Raw genomic sequence first — 25,351 nt, forward strand, 5'->3', positions numbered from 1 at the left:
TGCCAAATATTTTCATGCGTGATTTGAAAATAAAAATATTATGTGGTAAATTAGCTAAGCTAAAAATATTCTTTCGAATCACTTTTATTTATTTATTTGTGTGGCATGTATAAAAATATTATTTCAATAAGAAAAATACAAGCCCAGTGTCATTTTTGTCTAGTTTTTGTCCAAAATTAAAAATGAGTGAGAAAATATAAAGATTTCAGATGGATACAAATATGTAAGGAACTATAATGGATATAAGTATTAATAATAAAATTATTAAAACATCTATCGGAAGACTGCCTAATAAAAATATTACTTGATTATTATTTGCTATTAAAGTCGCTGTTAAGAGATTATCGCAAAATAATGGTTGATATGTCAATTTCTCAATAAGAGAAATGCAAAAATATTTAATTACTAGTTCTCTAAAAAATTAATGAATTTCCTTATTTGTTAGATATGATTCCTTTTGAATAACTGGTTAAATTATCCTTCCCAAGCATTTGCAATTTCTACTTTTTTCATTACTCAGGTCATAACTCTTATAAAAGACACTAAAGTGGGGAATTGCGAAACTGTATACTTATCATAAATTACATTATGCATTGGTAATCTTAATACCGAAACCTGCATATTACTCATTTTCATAAAATACAACAAGAAACCGCTATTCGAGAGCGAGCCCTTATCATTAGCATTTCAGGAAAAGCTTTTGTTTCCATTTATCACATCAGATTTAATGTATTTTTAAGTACTGTGGTAATTGAATCCTTGAAATTAAAAATCATACTCTGTAATTTTCTTCATTGTCTTTGAAGAAGCTCGGAGGGAATAATCTTAGAAAACGAAAAGAACCATATAAATGAAGGCTTACATAAATACGGCATCAAAAGTTTCATTAAGCCTGTGCATGCAGAGTGGGTGAGTTTCGCCATTTGACGACTTCAATCGAAAACGCGCAGATGTTTATGAAGTATCGATACATTGAAAGTAGTTGCTGATGCATTTCGCTCCTAACGAGACAGTGTCACATCCCCTAATGAATTTAAACAAGACTTCGGGTCGTACAAAAAACCATCATTAGGCTAAAATGTAATCAATAAACTTTAGGAATATAAAAGCAGCAAAGTGAATGCTCTGTTTGCATTATGCGTAATAGGCAGAGTGTTGTTTCGTTTAATGTTTTGTATATATCCGTCTAAACAGGCAGAGCATTTTAGCGAGATGTGAACTTTGTTGATTATGCCTATTTATAACATCCGAAATGGCAGCGCATTATTTTCCACACCGATTACCAATAAATGGTACCAGTCACACTCTGTCAAAACAAGTTATTGTTCCATTCAGGAATCTTTGGAACAGCAGAGCTTAACAGTTTGTGTGCATTTACAAATTTAGTATTGATTTAGAACTAAAACTAAATAGTATTGACAGATCCAAATTTATTGAATAAAGTTGCGTGTTTTCTTTACTTTAGGTTATATTATATATATTAATTTAAACTGCTGTTGATACAGTTTCTATTCTTTTCTTGTTTCTGAAAAAAAAATTAATTCGTAAACGCATTATAGTGCAAGATTGCTTTTTTTTTGTAACGAAAATATTTTAATGAGATAAATAAAATAAATTTGTCATTAAACACCAAATTCAATTTCTCAAAATGTTCTTTTTGTTTCCAGCATATTCTATACCGCTTGCATTGTTTAAAATATTGGTTATGTTTTAATTCACTTAAATCTTTTAAGCGTAAGTACATTTTCAAAGTATACCTTCTTCAAAATATTTAGTAAAGATTAGATTATGATAGACATTCAAGTCGTTTTATTTTAATACCTTTTCTCATATTTTGTTTATCATATAAATGAACTTTCTAAATGGAGTCAAGTCGCATGAAATCACTGTGCCTTTAAAAACTTAGTATTTTGATAATCTATCAAATACTCCACGTTAACTTTTGAGTTAAGATAATTTTACTTTCTTCATATAAATTGGGCAGATAATACTCAATTTTATGAAGAATAAAAACTTAGGAACAATTTCTTCATTAGCTTTCAACAACTTAAGAAAATCACACGACTAAATATTTGATCAAAATGGTTGGAATTTGATGTAGCAATGAATGCATTGTCAAAGTTAGATAGAAATATATTTTCAAAAGTTTGTCAAAATTTAGACAAAATTGCACAGCAGTTAAATTAATGTCATCAAAAAGACATTTTTTTAAAAAAATTTTAAAATGGTTTAAAAGTCATTTTTATAAATTAAATATTTGGTAGTTATCGCAGAGAAACATTCCATTCTTCATAATTAATAATTATGTATCATTTAATTTTATTCTTACAAGTATTATAGAATTTTAAAAAAATATTTTTATTTTTAGTAAAATCAATGTATTCTGTTCTTAAAACCTTCCCTCCATAGTCCATTAAATCTCAAAGTGAATGTAGAAAGTTAATATTTAATAGTTAAAGTACCTTGCTTCTATTTCATTTAACTTGGAAACTCTCTTTAAATATATATAAAGACAAATATTCAATACTGTTTCATGTAAATATAAAATTAAAACACAGATTTTGAGATGGTAATACATTTTAATGCCTATAATGGAAAATTTTCTTAAAAGTATATCGTAATGATTTTAAAATAATATATCTAAACAATTACAAATCTATATTTTTAAAATACTTAAATAAAATATATCTGATAAATTTCCTCTAACTATAATTTTCACTGCTGTAGTTTGTCAAATAATCCTTTTAAATAAAATACCGTAAATAATTTTTCGAAACATATGTTTTGATATCATCGCTAATTATTTGAATTCAGCTTTTAACGTAATAAAAATTTACATATTCAACAGCATTTAATGACCAATATAGTCAGCTATAGATTTATAAATTAAAGAGAGTTAATGAAAACTTTCTTACTTTTAAACATAAAATTCTGAATTATAAATTTATCCAATTCATGAATGAATTCACCAGCATTGACATTAAGAATCGCTCATAAAATTAAACATCAATCGAGAAATAAGTTGTACGAAAGCCTCATCATTACGTCACAGAACAGACCCAAATCGTTTAATTCTCTCGCCTGATTAATTTAAAATTTAAATTTTTACAAATCCAACGTATAGAGCTCATATTCATTTCTGATGACGCAGACAAAACGAATTCAACGGAAAGTTATCAAAACAGACATTCCTTTCAATTTCGACGGAACGAGTTGCCATCCTACAGTCAAACAGATCATAGCCGAATAAATGATATAAATATGCATTAGCCTAAGCCTTTGCTTATGCTGGATTTCACTGAAGGAGACTCTGCAAATATTATCTCAATCTCTTAGAGGCAGGTGGGTTCAGATCGACATGCTACACTTATCTCGTTCAAGGTATGCAAATGAATATCGTTTAATATTTTAACGCAGTCATTACGCAAAGCCTAACAACGATGGTATGAGCGACATCACAAGCAAAGGTAGTTTCCAAAGCCTTAAAACTTGGGACGCATGAAGACGTCAAAGCGCTGCTCCAAACTTAGCAGCAAACCTTTGATGTGGGAACGTAAGCAAAGGAAGCAAACCTCTACAGCAGAACGCTGGCGTGCAGTAAGCGTATCAAAATCTCTCGTGCTGCTGTCCTTAGTTACATCGAATAGATTTGCTTAGAGAGCTTAGAGCTGATGACAGAAAGAGAAGAGGGCAAATTTTATCTCTGATATCAAAGTAGTCTGGCCATTGAATGTGGCATCAGATATGTATTGATGGTTTCACTGGGCTGTCAGTCTGAGGACTGGTCTTGTTAGAAATATAAATTTTGGTTTGCAAGAGTGTATTTGAAAAAAAAAAGATTGGGTGGAATAGATTTTAAAATAAATGCTAGCTTTTATAACTATAAATAAATTGAAATAATTTGATTGCAATATATATTACATTAAATTATAACGAAGGAGAAATAAATCGAGACGAATTTCATTTCTGATTTCCACTTAATTTGTACATTAAATGGTCTTACTGGATTGTCACATTAAGTGTTTTTTCGTTGGAAATATAAATTTTGATTTTAAAAGCCGAGAAAATTATCTTACTTGAATTTTTAAGAAAGAAATCATAACGAAAAATATAGAAATGATAATGACTAGAGTAACATAAGATTTCTGAGATGCATATGTGTTTCTTAAAATTAATCATATTCATTCAGTCAAAAATATGTAAAATTGAGGCATCCAAAACGAGTTTTTGGCTATTTATATTTCCATATACATTTAAATGTTTCTTTGAAATATCAGTCAAACTCCACGGTAAATATTTGGCAATCACTTCAATTATGAAAGAAAAGTTAAGAATTCTACGTTTCTTCTGATGATTTCGGTTTATATTACAGAAGTCATTAAATTAAATATAAGAAATTTAACATTAAAATATCGAAAAAAAAACATTTTACATCTTTTTTAGCTCAAAAGATGAGTGACTTAACTAACAATGCTTGCAAGAAATTTATGTATAAATAAATAACAATCTTGCAGCGCTTGAAATCTCATGAACTTATTTTTATGCATTCAATTTCTGAATAGATTTATTCATTTTATTTATTTTGCAATGAAATATATCTTAAATAGATATAAAATTAATCTTTCTTTAAATGGATTATATCTAGATTCTTGTTATTAACATGCTCTTTAAAAGTTTTAAATTTATGAATATTATTTCTTCGGCTGTTAAGAAATAATAATAGCGAAGAGATCTTGAAGAACATTATTAAATTTAAGTTTCGAAAATCGCAGAAATTAAATCTAATAGTTTCCAGAAAAGAAATTAGTGTCTAAAAGCAATTTAAATTATTTATTATCGTAGAATAAAAGAAGAAAAGATACTGAATGAAACGCAATTTTGTCTTAAACTTATATTAAAGTTTTAAGGGAAAAAAAGCTAAATTTGCTATGCATCAATTTTTCTGTTATCATGCGATGTAATGGAACGAATTTTTAATTATTGACTCTAAAACTAGTTTTTTTTATTTATTTTTATGTATGCAAGTGCGCAGACAGTTGCTTCTAAGCTGATTGATTTTCTATAAATAATTTGCTTCAATGATAAAAACAAATAGATGAACATTACAAGCAATATAAAGACATTTTTCACATTAATGTCTGTTAACTAATTAAGAAAACGTCACTTCGACTTTTTTTCATGTAACAACTCATTTCTAGTGACGACAGACTCTCTCGAATAGATTTGCTAGTCGTGATTTTTTTTGCGATCAACATTAATTAAGATTCCAAAGGTGTGGTTACCTCTGAATAACTCTGGTTGATCCACACACCCCTACAGTTTTTTTTTATATAACTTAGAGAGTATAATTAAATTTCTATAAATATCCATGCTTCCCGAACATTTTTATAATGTATCAAGTGCTTATTATTGGTTACCCACGAGTGAGTTATAACAATTGTAGTCTCTATTTTGTAATCCCACAAAATTAATTTTAACGCTAGAACGAAAGAACCCCGAAATAATAAATGATTTCTTCATGACATATAGTTTGGGTGAAAAAAAAACCCTAGCAGTTTGAATGATGATTGAATGAGGGGAAATTATCTTTATCGATTTTTAATTTAACGATATTTTTTCAAACATTATCTTTGTCATTAAGGTTTTTTGGTCGGAGTTTTTGTGAGGCATTGTTTCTGTATCACCATAGAATCAAATTCTTCCTAAACAATACATATTGTATTCAAAACTCCATTAATAAGAGCAGTGCCTTTCTAAAGGATATAATTAAATATTTCTTTTTTATTTGTAAAGTTATTTTTTTTCTACTGTTTTTCGTTAAATCTAAATGTCTGAGCTAAAACCGAATAATGACTCGGAACTGTAGACTGTGTAATTAGATCAAATGTGAATACATTTATACATTCCATCGTAAGTATATATAGCTATGAAGGTGGGAAAAAAAGTATATTTTATCATTTAACTGTAAATTTAGGTAATGTTTCTAATGGGATATGTCACAGTTTGTTGTTTCAAGATAAATATTGTTTATTATGCTTCGAAATATATCAACATTCATTACTGAAGAATGGTTAATGCATATGTTAATAGTCAATGTTACTTAGTTTTGGATGATTGAAAAACAAATTGTTTTCTAACCAATTCATATATGGTTGAAAAAATCTAAAACATTATCAGTAATTAAAATACTTATTTTATTATGATTGATAATGCTTAAATAACTCTGATTATTTTCATGGAAACAAGGTAATATTCTTTGATCATAAATTTAAAAGAAGAATTTAAATATTTTTGAGAATTATTCTTGCAGTTTTTAGAGGTGATTATATTTCAGCGTTTTATAAAGTAGAAAACTTAAACCAAACTAAATCAAAGTTCTAAAGAGATTTTTAATTTCGAATTTTCTTATTTAATCCCATTTAATATAAAAATTCAAATAAACAAACAATCTCTTTTTATTATCGTCAGTTAACTTCTTAATTTGATAATATCTTTTATTTTTCATAACCATTTTTATCCATAAAATATGATGGAAAAATATTTAAAACATTAAAAATAATATATATATTATACAAATTGCCATACATGAAAGGAGTTTTTTTAATGTTAATACCAGTTATAGATATTTCTCATTCATTCAGCATAGTTAAAAATGTGCTTCCAGAAATACATATAATTTATATTACCATAAATAACGTTTAAGATTCTACTAAAAAATTATTCCTAAAATTAAAGTTTCCAGAATTATTTTCGTTCGAACGTGAAAAGAAACAGTTTTCATTAAATATTTGGATTATTTATAGAATTATTTTTTAAAAAATATCATCCTTTTTAAAAATAAAAGAAAAATGAAATGAATAATTTAATGAACTTATTTTTAAAAAACGATACGACAGCTCTCTTCATTCATAAGTGTCTTATATTAATATTGTTTACAAGAAAAAGATGCAATATATCCATTCATCTATTGTGTTTCTGTTAGATTTTTTGCAACTAGTAAACAAATAAATTCATGTTTCACAGCTATGCGATTTAAGGTTCGAAAAATATTTCATTAGTCTGAAAGAGGTTTCAGAATAAAAAATGATTGGCAGCTCTGTCACGCAAACCAAGACAAAACACTACAAAAATCCGATTTCAACAAAAAAGAAGACGAAAGCACAAATAAAAGAGCACCAAACGAAAATAAACAACACTTAAACAGAAGCGCTGCGTCACGATCTGCCCCCGATGTTGAGCCCGAATTGAGAATATTTTGAAAATTTCTATCCATACTTCATCTCTTCTTCTTCTTCTTCAGATTCTTAAACGATGGCTGAGATAGGGGCGGACGAAGAGATAAAGAACACACTCAAGTATAAAGGGACGTTATCTATTTGTACACAACACTTCTCAATATGTATGTGCATTTTTCAAAACTGAAAAGTGTCATACATGCAAAAGACGACGAATTTATTCTTCGTGCAAATCGAATAAAAAAAAAGTGGTAGAAACGTCTTGTTCGGCGATAAGAATGGACGGGATAGAATAAAAGGGGGCGAAGGGGATGTCGTGTCCACCAAAAAATGACTTAAAATTCATTGTACACAAAAATGTAGCGATGCCAGGCTCTCTGAATCTTCCATACATGGAAGAGTGTGGGGGGAGGATTTCGAAGAAGAACGGGAGGGGGGATATGATAGGAAAAAAGGGCTAGGGATGGAGAAAACTGGGCAGGGCCATCGCTCATTCCATGGTAGGCTGTCACCCCCACCCGAGATTCCAAAATGGAAGGATGCTACGCTTGTGCCGCATCACTGGTCACGCTGAAATGCCCAAACAATTGAAGCATGCCAAATCGTTGCATAGAAATGCGATGGTCCAACTATCGTTCTATTTCTTTATACCCATTCTTTTCCCGTTGCTCTTTGGCTCTTTATTCACTCTGGCTTTGGTGGTCCTCTTTTTTGAACTGTTTGACCGTTTGCAGCCACCACCCTTAATGAATGTCGGGGAGAAAACACCCAACAAAACAAGATAATAATAAGGTCATATTTTTCTTGCTTATGTTTCAAGACTCTTGAATGGTTGAAAGAAAAGCGGACAGTTTCTTCTTGCGCGAACTGAGGTTTGCCCCTAATCAGAGTTCGTGTGACAGCGGAGGGTTTTTGATAAATACTCTTGATTTTGGAATCCGGTTCTTTCGAAGATCTAGGGGGATTCCGAATTTTTGCCTATGCATATTTACATTATTCTGCTGGCTCGGAATAAATCTACTCTTTTTGTTCTACCGTTTAAATTCTAATATATATTGTATTTATGCTGATACGTTTTTGATGTGGTCGAATTCCGATAGGTTTAAGTTTGGAATTAAACTTTTTTTTCAAATAAGTGAAATGAAATGAAATATAACACCGATACTTTATACAATGTTTTCATATTTTAGCATGCGTCTTCTCGGAATTTGATATTCAGTTTTATTACAAAAATCCTTGAAACTTACAAGATTTTTTATCTACAAAGGGGGAAAGATGTGAAGCTTTTAAATTAGATTGAAAAAAGCAAAATTAGCCAACTTCTAGAATTAATAAGTTAAGTTTTTAGAAATAAGGTTTTAAATTAAACTCATACAAATAAAATAAGAATACAAAGAAAATAAGTTTTAACTCAAAATTTAAATGACTCGCAGATGAAGTTGTATAAATATATTCCACTTATCTGTGCAGCAATATATTATTATGGTTCTCTTTGATAGATAGCAATTACAAATCAAATGAAATGAAACACAGTTTAATTTAATGATGTAAAAGCGATTTCAAACATGTCATTTTCAAAACTAAGATTTTGCAGTATTTCAATAAACAATTCTAGAATTTTGGAATTTTATTGTTACTTTAGATTGTTTGTTCTAGCTTTAAATTAATCAATTTACCAAATTTTGAAATTCACTTTCACATTCTTCTTTAGTTTTATGTTTGATTATATTTCGGACAAACAAATGAGTAAAAGACGCGGAAAGCTATGCAGAAAGTTTCTACATTACGTTCTATTCGAAATGTAATATAACTATGAAATAATTCATTTAATAATTCATTAATAATTCATTTAAAAATTTAAATTTAAAATTAATTTAAAATCAAGTATGTATTTCAATTTTAAAATTTCTAGAGAATTGGAACAAGAGAAATCATAATGTTAAAATCGATATTTATAAGTAGAACATCAAAGTAATATTCTTTAACTGATTTTGAAGATAATAAATAATGTGATAACTAGCGTAATTTCATTAACATAAAATACACAATACAATCAAGTCATAAATAAATGATAAAAATATATTAATATTTTTTTTACCCATGACTAGCCGGAGCGAACAGTTATACATGAAGCACAAATTTATCTGATTCTTATGGCACAATTGATTACTTATGACACAAATAGCCATAGGTAACCAATAAGTAAAGCCACGATCATTCACATTCCATGAAGATAAAAAACAAAAACGTGTATTTTCATAATATTTTCTTATTTTGCAATTGTTCAATATTGTATTGAAAAGAAAAATTAAAGAATTGCCTCGGGGAATATATCAGAAATCATTTGTGGTATGGGACCGGTTAGTGAAAGTATAAAATATTAATTTACATTTCATGTAACGAGAAAGGATAACTTTTGTTCTTTTAAATTGTTTCGCTCCTGATTTCTCTAGACAATCTATCGTATATTTTCTCTGCCATACTACATACAAAGCATACAAGATACAACAGAACATCTCATCGACTTTTGTCTGCCAAGCAGTTCAAGAAAATTTCTTGAAATGAAATAGCAAATTACACTCACACTAAAATATTACAACAAAAGATACTTTTCTTGGATATGCTTTTTTCTAAGACTAAACAAATTTCGACCAAATGAACAATTAAAAAGTTATCCTTTATTATTTATTAAAAGTTATTCACTTATTTTTTTGTGCCAAATATTATTCATAAAAGAGATACTTTGCCTATTTTCAGAACAAAAAAACATATATAAATTAAAAACATAATTATTAAAAATTAATATATAAAATAATTATAGGACATTTTACTAAACATCTCAAATACTGACAAACTAGAAGAATATTTCCGTTTTTTGATCTAAACAACTAATTTAGTCGTGGATTAACCTAAACAAATCATGGCATAATTTTCACACTAAATAAAAACAACTTGTTGCAAAGTGCACTATCAAATTTTAATAACCTTTCACTCATGGATAAGAACTACAGATTTTCTTGCCGTTCTAAAAGTGTGTGCAGAACGAAAGTATATGTTCCTTATATGAGGGTGTTTCAATTTTCCGTTTAAATAAGTAATTTGGAAGTTCCTGACATATGCCTAAGGAATAAAACTTTTGAACATTTAAAATACTTTTCGGAAATTTTTGTAATTATTGTAAATATCTGTTATTGATAGTTCTTGACAAATATTTCCATCAAGTAATTTAAACTGACAAATATCTTCTTCTATTAACTTAGAAAAAAAATCACATGGTTTTCTTATCATATTCCAAATAAAACTACTGGTTTTCAACAACTATATTAACTTGATGAACAAAAGCTACAAATCTCATTCTGATTCTAAAAATATTTAAACAAAAAAAAGTATATCTTTCCGTAATATTTCCCCCTCACGTGAGATTGTTCAGTTTTCCATTGAAAGGAACAATTAGGAAGATCATCACATCTTTCTGCCTATAGGTTACATAAGATTCTCTCCCCGGAAATGAAGCCGTCCTTCTTTTTCTCTTTTATGGAAGGAAGCAAGGCCGGAAATTTTCCCGCTGCGGCTGTAAAACTCGTCCAATTACCTCGAGTTAAGATGACTTTATTTCTTTGGTGGACGGACGCTTCGCACACCCTGTGGACAGTCCCCCCGAACGGCACTCCTTTGTTAATGGACGCTTTTTACTCTTTTAACAACCTGCTGAATCACCCTTCCAATGAGCTCGATTAAAGCTTTTTGTTTAATTACACAGTATTAGTTGGAGTTTCCTATGTAGGGCCTTTGCAACTGTGCAAAAGTTATTTGCATTTGATTTTCAGTTGGACATTATTCGGAATTTTAAGTTTAAACTGTGTTCGAAGGATTTCTTTTATTAGTTTAATTGTAATTGGTAAAATGGGGTGATTTTTAGTAATCAGTTTAACTCGCTTGTCCATGGACTCCATTTCGAAGAAAAATTTTATAATAAAAGTAGCCTGAAAAATTTTTTTGAATGCAAATTTAAAATTTATATGCAAAGAATACTATTTTGAAATCGTGAAATTGTTTTGTATTAGATCTGACAAGAATCCATGAAGTTTGGCATTAAATTTAACAGTGCATAGCTGGTTAGCACTGTTAAATTTCAAGCAAAATTCTGCAGGCATAGCTAAATTCTACAGGTATAGCTATTCGTGTTTAATGCAGTAAATTAAATTCATATATCCTCATTGCTAAAAAGGAAAATTGTACTGTGTAGAGTAAAAATGCTTAAAATGCTATATTTAATATTTAGTAAATAATTAAAACCATTAAATTATTCGCATATCAAATTTTATACGCATTATGATCCATAATATTGAACACGTGTTATATTTAAATGATGAAAGGTTTAATTTCGTTATTTCTCAATCTTAGTTCTTGAAAAAATCCCTAATAAAAATGATAATATAAAGTTGAAACCACTGAAAAAAAATAAGAATAATTTTAAATTTATAATAAACAAGATGAAACGATCTAAACAATGAAATGAAAAAATATATAATTATTTAACGATTTTTTTAATATTAAAAAAACAATGAGAACCCATTCTCAAATAATATCAATTAAATTTTCATATTTCTTGTTCAAAAGTGTAATACTACAAGTTTTAAATAAGGGGTCTTCAAATGCTTGATTGGACGAATCATTAACTAAAATCTTAAGTTATTTGAAAAATTACAAGCGATATTTCTCTAAAAATATTATCAGTACTCAATACATTTTGGAGTGTTTTATGGGCGAAACATTGCATTTCAATATATTATTAAATTTTCACCGTACTTGGACACAAAAAATATATAGCTCAAACATTTTAAATATAATTTTTAAATACTTCTTTAAAACTATCACTTTCTTAAAAAACCTTAGTACTTATTTCTCTTGAATTATCTTTAAATGAATAATTATTTTATTAATTGGAAATTAAAATTTAGATATTTTTTACTGTTGTCTTCAATTGCAGACAAATTCATCTACCTTCATTTGGATGTAGTTATACAATAAGGAATCAACTCCTAGATAATATTTATTGATTTCGATGAAACCATAAAATAATATAGAAAACAGGTCTAATGATACAATTTATCAATATTAATTATTACTTTACTAATAAGGCACTGAGAGTAATACGGATAGCGTTTGTATAATAATGTTGCTAATACTGCCACTTGGTGGTTTCAGGGTTAGCTTAAACTTTGACCGCAAAAGAGCTCTACTGCTTTGAAATGAAAACTAATAGTTTGCTACAGCAGTTTGCTGAGCTGAAGTAGCATAATAAAGCCTAATATTAACAATAATGCCTAATTGAAACAAAATTTTAAAAAAAATCAATGAATTGAAATAAACAGGAATGTAGCCAAATTACATTCAATGGTCACATTACCTTCAAAAGAAAATTATCTGGGAAATTTTAAATTTAAAAGTGAAAATCAAGAAATAAAAAAATGTTCCAAAATTTTAAAGAGGACAAATAGTACTAATACGTATTTTTCATTTTGTCAAAATTACCCCGGTTATCACAATTTTAGTTCGAAATAAAAATGGCTAATTACCTTCAAATGTTATTCTTGGTCTATTGTACAAAGAACTGTAGCTGATTTAATTTTAAAAGGCAAATGGTATCCATATAGTATAGTTTTTCAAAATGAATCTGAAATCCATGTTGATTTTTGGTTCCATATTGCATTAACTAGATCTTTTTTAATATCTATTTTATTTTAAACATTTTTATTTTATACTAAAAATAAAAAAAAATACTTTTATATAAATCTCATTCTTAATAATAACTAGAATATATTTTATTTTAAATTCCTTTGAATTTATATGATTTAATTCCAATTCTCTAATATGAATTCAACTTTCTCTTAAAATGTCTCGTTCATCATCAATTTATGATACCATGTTCTTCTTGCCATCCTTCAACAAATTTTAAATGTTAAACAATATCCCCATTTCTGACTTAACACATCAAGGATCTTTGATGTGAGCATCCATTAAAAGTGTGAGTTAATCAGAAATCTTTCGTAAACTCTAGCCAGAACACAAGAACATTTTCTACAGCTACTAATTAAAATTAATAAATATTATTTCTCTTTAATTAATGAAAGATCCACATCGTAGAATCATAGGAGATGGGAGGGGAGGAGCATAATTCTTTCAAACTTTCTTTAAGATATGCTGGTGGTTAAAGATTTAAAGACATCAAATTTTCAATGATACGAGAAGTTGATAGGATTAACACTATTTTTACGAAGAATAGGATAATGATGTGTGGGAAAGAAAAAAAAATCTCTTGCTTTCTTCCATAATTGCATTCACGATTAAATCTCGTTAATTGGCTTGTACATTTAGCTCACATTAAAAGCATTCTATTTTTAATTCCTAAATTGTTTCTAGTCACTAAAGCCTGATTTTTTCATTAAAAATGATTGCTAATCTTGTTTGTCGAAACGGAAAGTATTTTTAATGATGTAATTACCTGAAAACAAAGCTAAAAAATAAACGCTGAACTAAAATGGCAAGTTTGGATTGTTTTGGAGAGCTTGCAGTTCAAAACTAATATACTGTCCTTGTAATTTACGAGTATATTGCAGATGTATCTCTGATTTATTATGAAGATACTTTTATTCCTAATTACACCATAATTCAATCATTTTAGTATAATAGGAGGTTTCGTGGAAAATTTTCATTGTGATTTTAATTTTATACAACACTTACTTCTCTTCTAATTTTAAATATTTACTATCTTGAAACAATATTAATAAAATATTTAGAGATCTAGAAATATAAAAAAAAATCCAATCCTGTTTTATATAGCAGTATTATTATTAAATGATGTACTTTTTAATTCAAAGAACTTTATATAATCGCATTATATATCTGTATCTAATACATCTCAATGAATGATATGTATAAGAAGTTGTCCGAATATGAAATCTTATACTTACGGATAACAGAGTCTTAAAAATGAGCAAACATCATTAGTCTTGATCTTAAAAAATATTCCTAGGTAATTTTCAAAATTTTAGTGGCATATATAAGAGATAAAAAAATCTCACTAAAAATAATTAATAAATTTCATTAAAACGCAATTATTTTCATAAAATCAGACTTATGCATCTTAAATTTTATCCTCATTAAATTCTTATTGTGAATAATGGCATGGTCTTAATTCAGGTCTAAACAATCACTTATTTACATTCTTTTTCTTTCAAAACTCATTTATATACATTATTTTTCTTTCAAAACTCATTTATGTACATTATTTTTCTTTCAAAACTCATTTATGTACATTATTTTTCTTTCAAAACTCATTTATGTACATTCTTTTTCTTTCAAAACTCATTCCTTTACAAATTTCTAAAACATATTACTTCCTTTTGCATATATTCATTACAATTACAAAAGAGTTTTGGATAAAACTATTTAATGAATTTTAATAAAATGTCTTCCTTTACACAAAAACGAGCCTTTTACATTAAATACTTCTTTCAACAAACTTCATAAAATCTTATCCCATTAATATAGCACTTGTTGAATGGCATTTCCTGCTTAGAAGTGCCCAAGCCTTATTAGGTTTGCTCGCTCAGTTTCTTGGAATGGAGGGAGGAGGAGAAATTTCTGGAAGAGAAATTTGTGTGGTCAAGGAAAGACGGGATGGCCAGAGGATAACAAATTGAGTTAACCTGGGGGTAATAGATGAGCTTCCGTTACTGTCTAATCTCCGTCCTTACCACAAACTAAAGAAGGGAAAGGAGACTAGAAAATCACATTCACTACAAATTGTGATTGGTTGTTGGTTATCAACAATCTCTTTTCTTTCTCCTGGTTGGTGAATTTATTTGAAGCTAATGATATACAGTATTTTCTATAGTTAATCACCACTTCGGTACCAGACCGTGACTGATAGCTATAATTTAACCGACTTTAGTTCCTAGAAATAACTGGAAGAGGTTGTTCTAAAAATTCTTTATTTCAGACATACAATTTCAAGATAATTATAGATACTTAAGAAACATTTAAGTGTGCGAATTTCTAGGAAGATCATATTCTTGAAAAAAATTTCATGTGAAATGTGCAAAATGGTTGTAATTTTTGTGCGGAAATTTGACCGCGTTCTAATAATAGATGAAATGCTATTATATAGAGCAGGAGAAATAAAATAAAACTATGCTCATTACAACCTTGAAAAAAATAGTATTGATGATGCATTTATTTGACAACGTTTAATTTTTTCGTTAAAGATGATTTTTTATTGGGTTTTTGTGAAAGAACCCGATATTTTCTAAACATATTATAAAATATATATAAAAGATAATAAATCTTGACTTGTTTTCTTTAATACTTACAATACAATACAAAGTACAACATAGAGTTTTTAAATACTATAATATTAATATTATTTAATGGTTTGACCTGTAAACTTAAAATTTATTTTAAATTGAATAATCCTGATATTTAATTTAAAAGTAAAGATTTTGTAATGAATGTTTTAATAAGAAAATAAGAATTAAATTTTGACTAATCAATTTTTGGATTATATTAGGTATTTTATATAAGTATAAAAACACATAAAACAATTAGAAAACACAGATATACTTAAAGAATAGATTTCTTCCTTGATATATTACGTTGAACCATTTTTGCCATATTCAGTTTAAAAAAAAAATAATAAATAAAAAAAGGTTATAAATTTATTTGAAAATTATGCTAAATAAATTTTAATACAAAATGTTGAATTTGTAATGATTAATATAATTATTATAAATTCCTTTTAAATGAAAATTCATCTAGCATTTACTAAACAATATGACCTATTGAATCTTTTATTCCAGCTTTATCTTTATTTAATGTCTCTAATATTTTATTTAATGTCTCATGAAAATCACAAAGAAGAATTATTTTTAGAATCAATCACGAATAGTTTCTGATCAGTTAAAAAAATTTATTTGAGAATTTAATTTCCGATCAAATAAATCTTCGCGCTCCTTTATTATATAGAGAACATTTAACTTTTTACTATTTATATATTTGTTATAAATTTATTTTAAATAAAAATTCGTCTCTCTAAACATTGTGATCTCAAAAAGATTCATATTATCAAGCAATGATTCATGAAAATCACAATAAAAATTCTATCGTTCCTCAAAAAATGTTTTCTCACGCTTGTGTTGTTTATCTATGAACTGCATAGAAAAATGGCATGAATCGGGAAAAATTACACAATGGGTATGACATTTCCATTAGTCCAAGATGATTGAATCACTTTCCTGGCGATAACAGTGCTGTTTTTTCGCTGTTCGTGAATATTTCACGGGTGCTCACGCGGATTAATCATGTAATGATGCATTCGATCTTGATCATGGCGGTATGATGACACGAAAACCTCTTCTTTCCCGATTCCGTCGATTGAAGTTACGGACGCGATAAATTGATTGAAATAATCTAATCTCTCTGTTCTTTATACTTTCTCTTCTAATTCAAGTGGGATTTTTCTGATTCAAACAATGTGAATTCGACGATTTTCATATGATTTCTGGGCTTACTTGTGGTTATTTATATCTTATCAAATATGGTGGCTTTTATTTAATATATTTATGATTTGCACTCTGTACGTTATTTTAATCATGTATTTATTAATATCAGCTTTGTTTTACATAACCATTTAGTTTATAAATAATTCATAATTTTTGACAAGTTGTTTTCTATAATTTATTTACTGTCCCATTAACACTTAGAAGGAAATGCCACAATAACTAGGACGCATTTTAACATTTCATTGACGGAAACATATATAAGTTGGTGTTTTACTATGGCAACTTTTTAAGAACAGAAAATTATTTAGATAAGCTATGACATTATATGGAAATCAATTTTTAATACTTTAGAACTATTTATTTAATAAGAAGATATAGTGAGAAAAATAATTTTACCTCTATGCCTTAATATTTTGGTAAACTTGTGAATACCGAAACATTAGTTTATGCAAATCCATTTATCAGATATGAGGATAAAGTATATATTTGCGAATTATATTAAATTGAGATCAAAGTACTATTTAAAATAGTCTTCTATTAGAGAAAAAAATTATCTTCTTTTACAATGCAAAATTGTACGGACGTATCGATTTATAAGTTTTGTGAAACAGAAAGACATCTTTTTCTAATTAGTACATCCCTAAAAAATTAATGGATGATTAGAAAAAAAATATCTGCATTTTGCTATAATAATTTAAACATTTCTAAAATTGTTTCTGAAGTAATGTATTAAACTTTGGGCAATTAATAAATGAAAAGAGCAAAAATTATCCGACTTATAATTTTTTAAATGACACGCATATATATAAAATATATACAATTATTTATGAGTAAAAATTTATTATTCTAACTACTTTCCCTTCTTCTGACTTGGAGTTTATCCAAAGAATAAGTGCATATTTTAATGAAGAAGATGATGCTTTATTCACTGACTTCACCAGAACCAATTAAAATTTCTGAATACATAAGATTATTACCATAAATAATGCAACTCTAAATATTCAGTGATAAATTTTAGCCCATGAATTTCATTTAATATAAAATATGGCCTTATAAATAACGCTGACAAAATTGCAATCTATTGCAGAGAATTATGGTTTATACAAAAGAATTGAGAAATCCAAAAAAATATTTTGTACGAACTTCTCATCATTATTAATTGTAACTGTTTATAATATATTTACTCCATCTTGTTTATAAGCGGAATATTTTAGAGCGTTAATAACGTACGCATATTAATATTTAAAGTCTACTAAAATAATTGTGTGTTATTCACATCATATATAGTTAATTAAATTCCGGCAGAAAATATTGTCTATTAGGCAAGCAAGTTAACCATCTATTGAATAACTTTGATAAACAATTAGTAAATTAATATATAAAAATATATTTAAAGAATGGTTAAATTAAACACAATTTTAATCGCTTATGATCTCACACCCAATCAAAATTTTCGAATTCAGGAAAATCAGTTTTAAATTTCTACAAGTGAATTCAATATAAAGAATCGTCTTATAAAATCACAGGCCCGTCCACTTCAGAGAATTATATTTTATGCAAAAGAATCCTGACCTTATCATGGGCATTATTTTATATGAACTTTGATTCATTGTTTAATTCAGTTCATTCCCTATTCCAGTCCTTACTCTGTATTGTAATTGTCTGTATTATGTTTACACCGAGCAGCTCAGAATTTAAATAAATAAGAGCTTTAGTCGCGAATGCAGTTTGATATTTAGAGCTTGGTTGCTTTTGGCTGATGTAAGCCAAATTAAATCCCGATAGAAACTTTCAACTATTAGGGAAGCAAGCCACCCTTCTCCCCACTAGCCGCGATACACAATAACTAAAACAAAAATCATCGCCTCTGCCACGTACAACTCCCACTGACGCCTATCAGTTGAGCGTGCGAGGTATTTATGCAGGGGGACCTCCAAATGAAAGGGAGTATGCATTAAAGCTATTGTCAGTGCTTGTATGTTTATGTATGCATGCCCGTACTTTCGTGCGTGCTGAAGAGGTAGACAGGTCAATTTTTGCTGTGACGAATTTGCATGAGGAAGGCACACTTTACAATATCAAGCCATTTTGCTTTATGTTGGGAAAATTCGAAGCGGCCGATATTGTGTGTGAAGGGGACAAGAGCATATTTACTCTTTGGAGTTGGGGACTAATGAAAAGAGGCGTAGAAAAATGATTGGCCGAAAATTCTATCATATTGTGGTGCTTTTGATTATGTTTGATAACGGGGTTCTTTTGTATGTTTTGAGTAATTGATCGATATTCTCATGAAAATTAGTACCCAGTCCATTATTAATTTTGTATAAATGTAAAAGTCATGGCCGCACGAACGTATTTAAAGAATTAATGCTTTTAGGATCAATAGATGTAATTATTTTAGTGATACTTCATTCGAAATTATTTCAACTTTCAAGGACAAGCAACTGGTATCGATATAAAATATATGTTCTCATGTATTTTCTAAGATGATTAAAAAATGTCAAATTAGATTTGTGAACATTGTCTTTTTTAAAAAAAATCGGGGTTCATTTTATTTTCAGTTCTTAATGAACATCAAAAATTATTTGTTCAGTTGTTTTGAAATCATATACTAATTACAAATTTATAGATGACAATGAGGCCAAATTTGTCCCATGAATTTAAATAGTCATTTAATATGCTGCAAAATCGATTAATAAATAGTATTGTTAGTAATTAGTAATGAATGAAATGAATTTCATATGCATAAAGAATTGCTTGAGTACTTGAAAAAGGAAAAAAAAAATTCGATTCAAATAAATTTTAACTATGATTTTCTGTATTTCATTAACAGTTCTCTATTAATGTAAGCGGATAATTAGAAACGATTCTCTCTAAAATATCGATTGTAGATATTTTGTCATTAATAATGCATTCCATTAGATGTTTAAATTTTAACTTTTTGTACAAAAAAAAAATGTTTAAAATATTTTCATATGTCTATTTAAAGCATTAAGTCACTTTTATAATGTTTTTTTTCAATAATTAATACTAACTTTTACAATGGTGTAAAACAGGAAAACTTGTCCAAAAAAGCACTAATATCAACAAGAATATCATTAATTCTATCCAAAATTATTTTGACAATCAATATTCAGTGATTTTGCCAAGCTGTATGCACGAAAACATGCAATAATATACGAGAGAAAAAATTTCTGCTCTATTTATGAAAATAATAATAAAAAACTTTTTAAAAATTGAAATAAAAATTTTAAACCATTTGTCTCTTAAAATATTAACTTCTCATGCGAATTTTAAGGGGAGTTTAACCTTACTTATAAAATATAGTATTAATTTACAGTAGTCCTTCCAAACCTACCAATAATATTATAAAATAATGAACAGACAATTTACAAACAGAATGCAGTTCGTTCCTAAATTAAAATGATGAGCATGTAATTCATATTGTGTTTATGAACACAAAGCTGCTATTTTTTAAACACATTTATTTAAATTAACATTTTTTTTTTAAATATTTTTATGATGGAATTATGTAATTGAATTTTCACACAATTTCGTATATACTAGAGTTATACTATTTGTACAGTTGTTTTTTGTCAATGATAAAGCATTATTTTAAAATCTTTAAAACTAAATAACCTATTAATTATTGAATAAATTTTGATTCCGTGCTGGAGGTAACATCCACTCGGGAATTTGAAAAATAGCGAATTTGGGTGAATGTTAAGTAGAAAATAGTTAATATAAAATACTTTCTACTGTTTATTACCCTAACAAAATTGTGTTTTTAAAACTTCTTCAACGATTTTTTTTAATTATGTATATTATTCGTTATAAATTGTACAGGCACGAAAAATATTAAATATTTCCTCCTAGAGAACTCTTAAATAATTCTTGGGTTAAGAAACTTTAATTTCTTCTTGAAAGAAAACTGTTAAAAGTTTGTAAGCAATGCAAATATATATGAAAACATGATGTTATTCTTGTCTGCTATATTTTTAAGTATATTATGCACAGGTAAAACCGGTAACTTTTCATCAAATTTTCGGACAATCTACTTTAGTAGTTATTATAGTAAATTCAGCAGAAAATTTTGTATAAACATTATTAGAGTTCTCACCAAAGTTAAAATGTTTGAGTGGAGTTGGTTCTAAAATATATATCAATTAAAGATAGCCGAATTATTAAAGAATTTAATATTTCGGCGATTTTTAGAGATTCCAATTTCGTTTCACTCTTGGAGTGAAGTTTTACTGTAATTATGACCAATTAAGTTTTATTAATTAAACAAGCTATTAGATAGTGAATCTCAGTTTCTAAAGCACGAAACTGTAATTTGGGCTGTACACTTCATCAATCTGATCATATCTAACAATAAATAAAATTAAAAATCTGCTTCATCCCACTGTTACAGATCAGCATAAATACGATCTTAAGCTCGACCGAAATTCTACAAACTGGATTCGTATCACCAATTTTTTTGGGTTTTTTTATGGGAAACCGTTCAAACAAAAACAAAAAATGAAATCTGGGGGTGCTGAGGTGGGAACTGTAGTAGGCTAGAAAAATCGATTTGAATACATTGTTTTCAAACTCCCGCTTGTGCACCGGTTTGACGGAAAAACCTCGAAGTTTCTCAGCCGTGCATGCATCGATCTGTATGTAGCGAAATATCAGACAATGGAGGTCCCCTTAAATTGGGCTGGTGTGCTGAAAAGCTCTAAGGGCAAATGTTCGTTTCTTGCCTTACGTTTTATTCCTTATTTTATATTTTTTTATTTCCTCACACTCTGCAATCGATCCATCATTCAAAGTGCTTGTCCACTGCGACGCCGAGTTAGATATTTGTCTTTTAAGTATTGCAAATCACCAGAGAGGAGAAAAAAATTAGCATTTGCTGCCCGATTTCGAACAAATTTATGAATTGAGTTGCATGCAAGAATTACGATTCAGTTTTCGTTTTAAAAGTTTTATTCGAGAGTGGAACGAGATTCCGCTTTTAGAAGACGTCGTAATACAACGTCGTAGTGCATGCTTTTGCAGTTTTTAGTGTTTAATTTCCGTAATTTGGACACGCTGTCCATCTTAATTTTTTATTACGTTTTGCCCACGAGTTATTTTAGAATTGATCAGATTCTCTTGAGCTTTTTTTTTTCTATTTGTCACCACCATATAAAAATTATTAAGAGAAAGAATATCTAAGTAAATAATGTTAAATTATTTTAGCTACAAAAAAATGAAATTTTGGTTAGCTTGAATTATGCCATTCACGCTCAAAATTGGCAGCAGTAATAATAACAAATATTTTTAAATATTCTGTTGATCAATATTTGTTGAACATTTTTTGTCTTTATTCAATATTAACAGTTTCTAAAAAATTACCACTATCACATTAACATATGTTGTAAGCCACTTCAGCGAATTTCACGTCATTTTCCACTTTCTTAGGTGTTTTATCAGTTTTAAAAAAATGTAAGAAGATAGTGTTCTTTTTTTAAAAAAATGTAATATTTAAGAAGAATTATTTTAAAACAATTTCTTAGAATGAATTTTAATGCTATCTTCTTTCAAAAAGCTATTTAAGAATTTAAAAATTTATTTTGCCAGATCTTTTTTACAGAAAAATTATATTTCATTTATTCTAAAATAATAATTTATTCTTCTGTTCACTAATTATAAGTGAAAAAAGTCTCCAAACCTTTATTTTAATAAAAAAAAATTAACATAAAATTTGTAGAGGCGTTAAGATTTTTTTACAATCCTTTTTTCAAAGGATTAATTTACTCGTTGAGGGAAGAGGATATGTTTGAAAAACATCCTTTTCATACTTTTATTCTGATTTCAACTATATTTTGACCTCAAAAATATCTATTCGGTTAGTTGAACTTTATTTAATAATTGATTTATAAAAATATATTTAAAAAGTAAATAAAAAAGATCAATCTGATTTTAATCATTGTATTTTATGAAATCAATAACAAAAATAATAATCTAGATGTTGTAAGTCCAATAAGCATTATATTAAATACGTTTTGATTTTGCCATTCAGAATAACTTCGAACTCCATATTATTTTATCTTTAAATTATTGAAGAATAACTAAATCGTAGTGATAATTAGAAAAATGTAAAATAAGATGTACACAGTTATTTGCATTGATTAATACAAAGAATTTTCAAATAAGATGAATATGCAATTTTCCACCCTTCAAGTAAAAAAAAAAAAAAATCATTTAAAGAGGAAACGTGAAAATCAGACAGACACTCATATAGCAGTCAGAATTTTATTCAGCCGAAATAAAAATGAAATATTCTAGCCTAAAATCTTTAAATATAATAAGCCGAGACGAAGTGAAATAGTTTTAAAGGCAAATGCCTCTCTCCGACAGAGGATAAAATAAAGCATACACTAATTAAATGAACTGTAAGTGGGCATGACAAAAAAGCATGTAAAAAAACCCATCAGGTAAGACAATCAACCTTTAACTACATGAATTAAATGAGATTTCTACCTTAAGACAGAAAAAAAGTAATAAAAGAAAAATAATAATACAACTTCCGATTGTGTTTAATTAGTCTTTTCTCACAACGACTGCAGTTTGCTCCGGGTTATAAAAAAAATAGTTTTATAGAAAAAGTATGTGATGCCGTATACTAACACAGACGCTATGTTTCAGCTTTAAAAAAAAACATATCAATTTCTACATAATATAGCTGAACACAAGTTTCCCATGAAATAAATTTAGAAAAGCTTTTAAACAAAATATTAAATAATTCTAATAAAACTAAACATGGTACTTTATTGGAATTAGATATTTCACAGCTTATGATCACAAAACCGTTTAACCAAAATCCCTGTTGAGAGTATTCTATCGTAAAATTATATAATGCCGTAACTACTGATATTTCAGCTTTTATGTTTCATTAAAAATATTTTTGTTAATTTACAACAGCCCGAAGTCACCAGTTGCTTTAGCTGACCCTATCGTCTCGACACAAAAGTCATTAAATGCTAGTTTAACTCCCAGGTCTCGTTGTAACCTTATCTTGTCTTACCATAGGCTACCTACTTTACTTTAGTACCAAAGGTTGCGAAAATGCATCCTTATCTACTTGTATTTTAATAATGAAAAGTAGATTTGGGGAAACGAATTTTCTTTTATTTGTAAGCGTTGTCTTCGTTTCCGAAACTGCAACATAAAATAAGGAGGATTTCCTTTTTTTTTTTTTTTTTCCATCTCTCTTTCACATGGAGTTTTGTTAGCGTTTTTCGGGGAAAAATTCTTGATGCAAGTGTGCAGAGGGGAGCAAATGCAAGGGACTGCTAAAAAAACTACTCAGTTCCCCCCTTCTCCCCTAGCTTTTCTATCCAAATACCAAGGCTAGGTTTCCATCCCGCTCCATTCTAGTTTTAACGAACGTGTTTTGGAAGCAAAATCTGTTTCTGTGAGATTGGCACGCGTTGTAATCATTAGAAATGCGTTCTACTGCGTTCTATGCTCATCCCATCTCAGGGTCTTGAGGTGATATTTTATCTTCAAACACCGCTTTTTTATCTGCGGAGAGAAAACTTAAATGGAAGCGGGCTATGCCGAGCTTTTGCTGGGTTTGCTTTCGTTGTTTTTATTCCTTTCAGGAATTACGAAATAGGTGGAATGTAAATGTCTTGGCAGGATGCACCTGCGAAATTGAAGGTGTGATTGCAAAATGCAGATAAGAAGCTCGGATGCCACTATTTTTTCGGTGAGCAGAAAGCATTTGATCCAATCTCCATTCGGATCACATGCATCCGTAATACCCTGCTTATGATTATGAGAGACTTATTTAAGTCTTATGTTTCGTTATCTGCCTACCTTATTCGTTTTAATACTATGATGCTTTCACAAGTAAATCAACTCTCCGTTTTTGTCTATTTAAATTTAAATCAAATGAAAACTCTGTTAAATAAAGTTTTAGAACTGTGCATTTTTATCGCCTTCTTTCCAAATCATCACTATTAGCATAGTTTTAAGTAATTGTATCAAATATTTTGAGATAATTTTTATGGTAAAAAACTCATTTAAAACTTGAATTTCATTCATAAATTTACATTTTTTAATTTACTTTCACGAGGCTTGAGAAAGTTAAACTCGCAATGTATTTTGCGTCAAGCACAATTCAAAGGCTGAGCAAAGTTTCAGTATAATTTCTTTCAAAGTGATCAGTAGCAAAGATTCTTCATCTTAACATTATGCCCACATAATAACAGATATAATTGCATAAAGATCGATATTTTATTTTCTAAATTGATTTTTTACATAGTGTATCTCAAATATTAATATTAAGAAACGTTTAAAAATTTCAAACTTGTTCTTTTACCGAAACCTTTTTATATTATTTCATTTCTATTATTTTAAAGTTATATGCAACTTAAAAAGTGAATTTCTTCAAACTAATCTTAACTTAATTAATTTCTTATGATTATTTCAAATTTCTGAAATTTTTGATAGCCTGTATTTTCACTTTTTTAATACCTCAGAATTCTCAGTATACTTCGCTGTTTTTGCCAAAATATT

General features: G+C 28.1%; 1 protein-coding gene across 5 annotated transcripts in view; it reads left to right on the forward strand.

The window, feature by feature from the left end:
- The window catches only part of LOC129958594 (nucleolysin TIAR-like), a 1,061,871-nt gene that overhangs the window by 941,664 nt on the left and 94,856 nt on the right, over nt 1–25,351 (forward strand). The window lies entirely within an intron of this gene.

This window comes from Argiope bruennichi, chromosome X1 (genome assembly GCF_947563725.1).
Source record: "Argiope bruennichi chromosome X1, qqArgBrue1.1, whole genome shotgun sequence".
In the NCBI taxonomy this organism is placed as follows: Eukaryota; Metazoa; Arthropoda; class Arachnida; order Araneae; family Araneidae; genus Argiope; species Argiope bruennichi.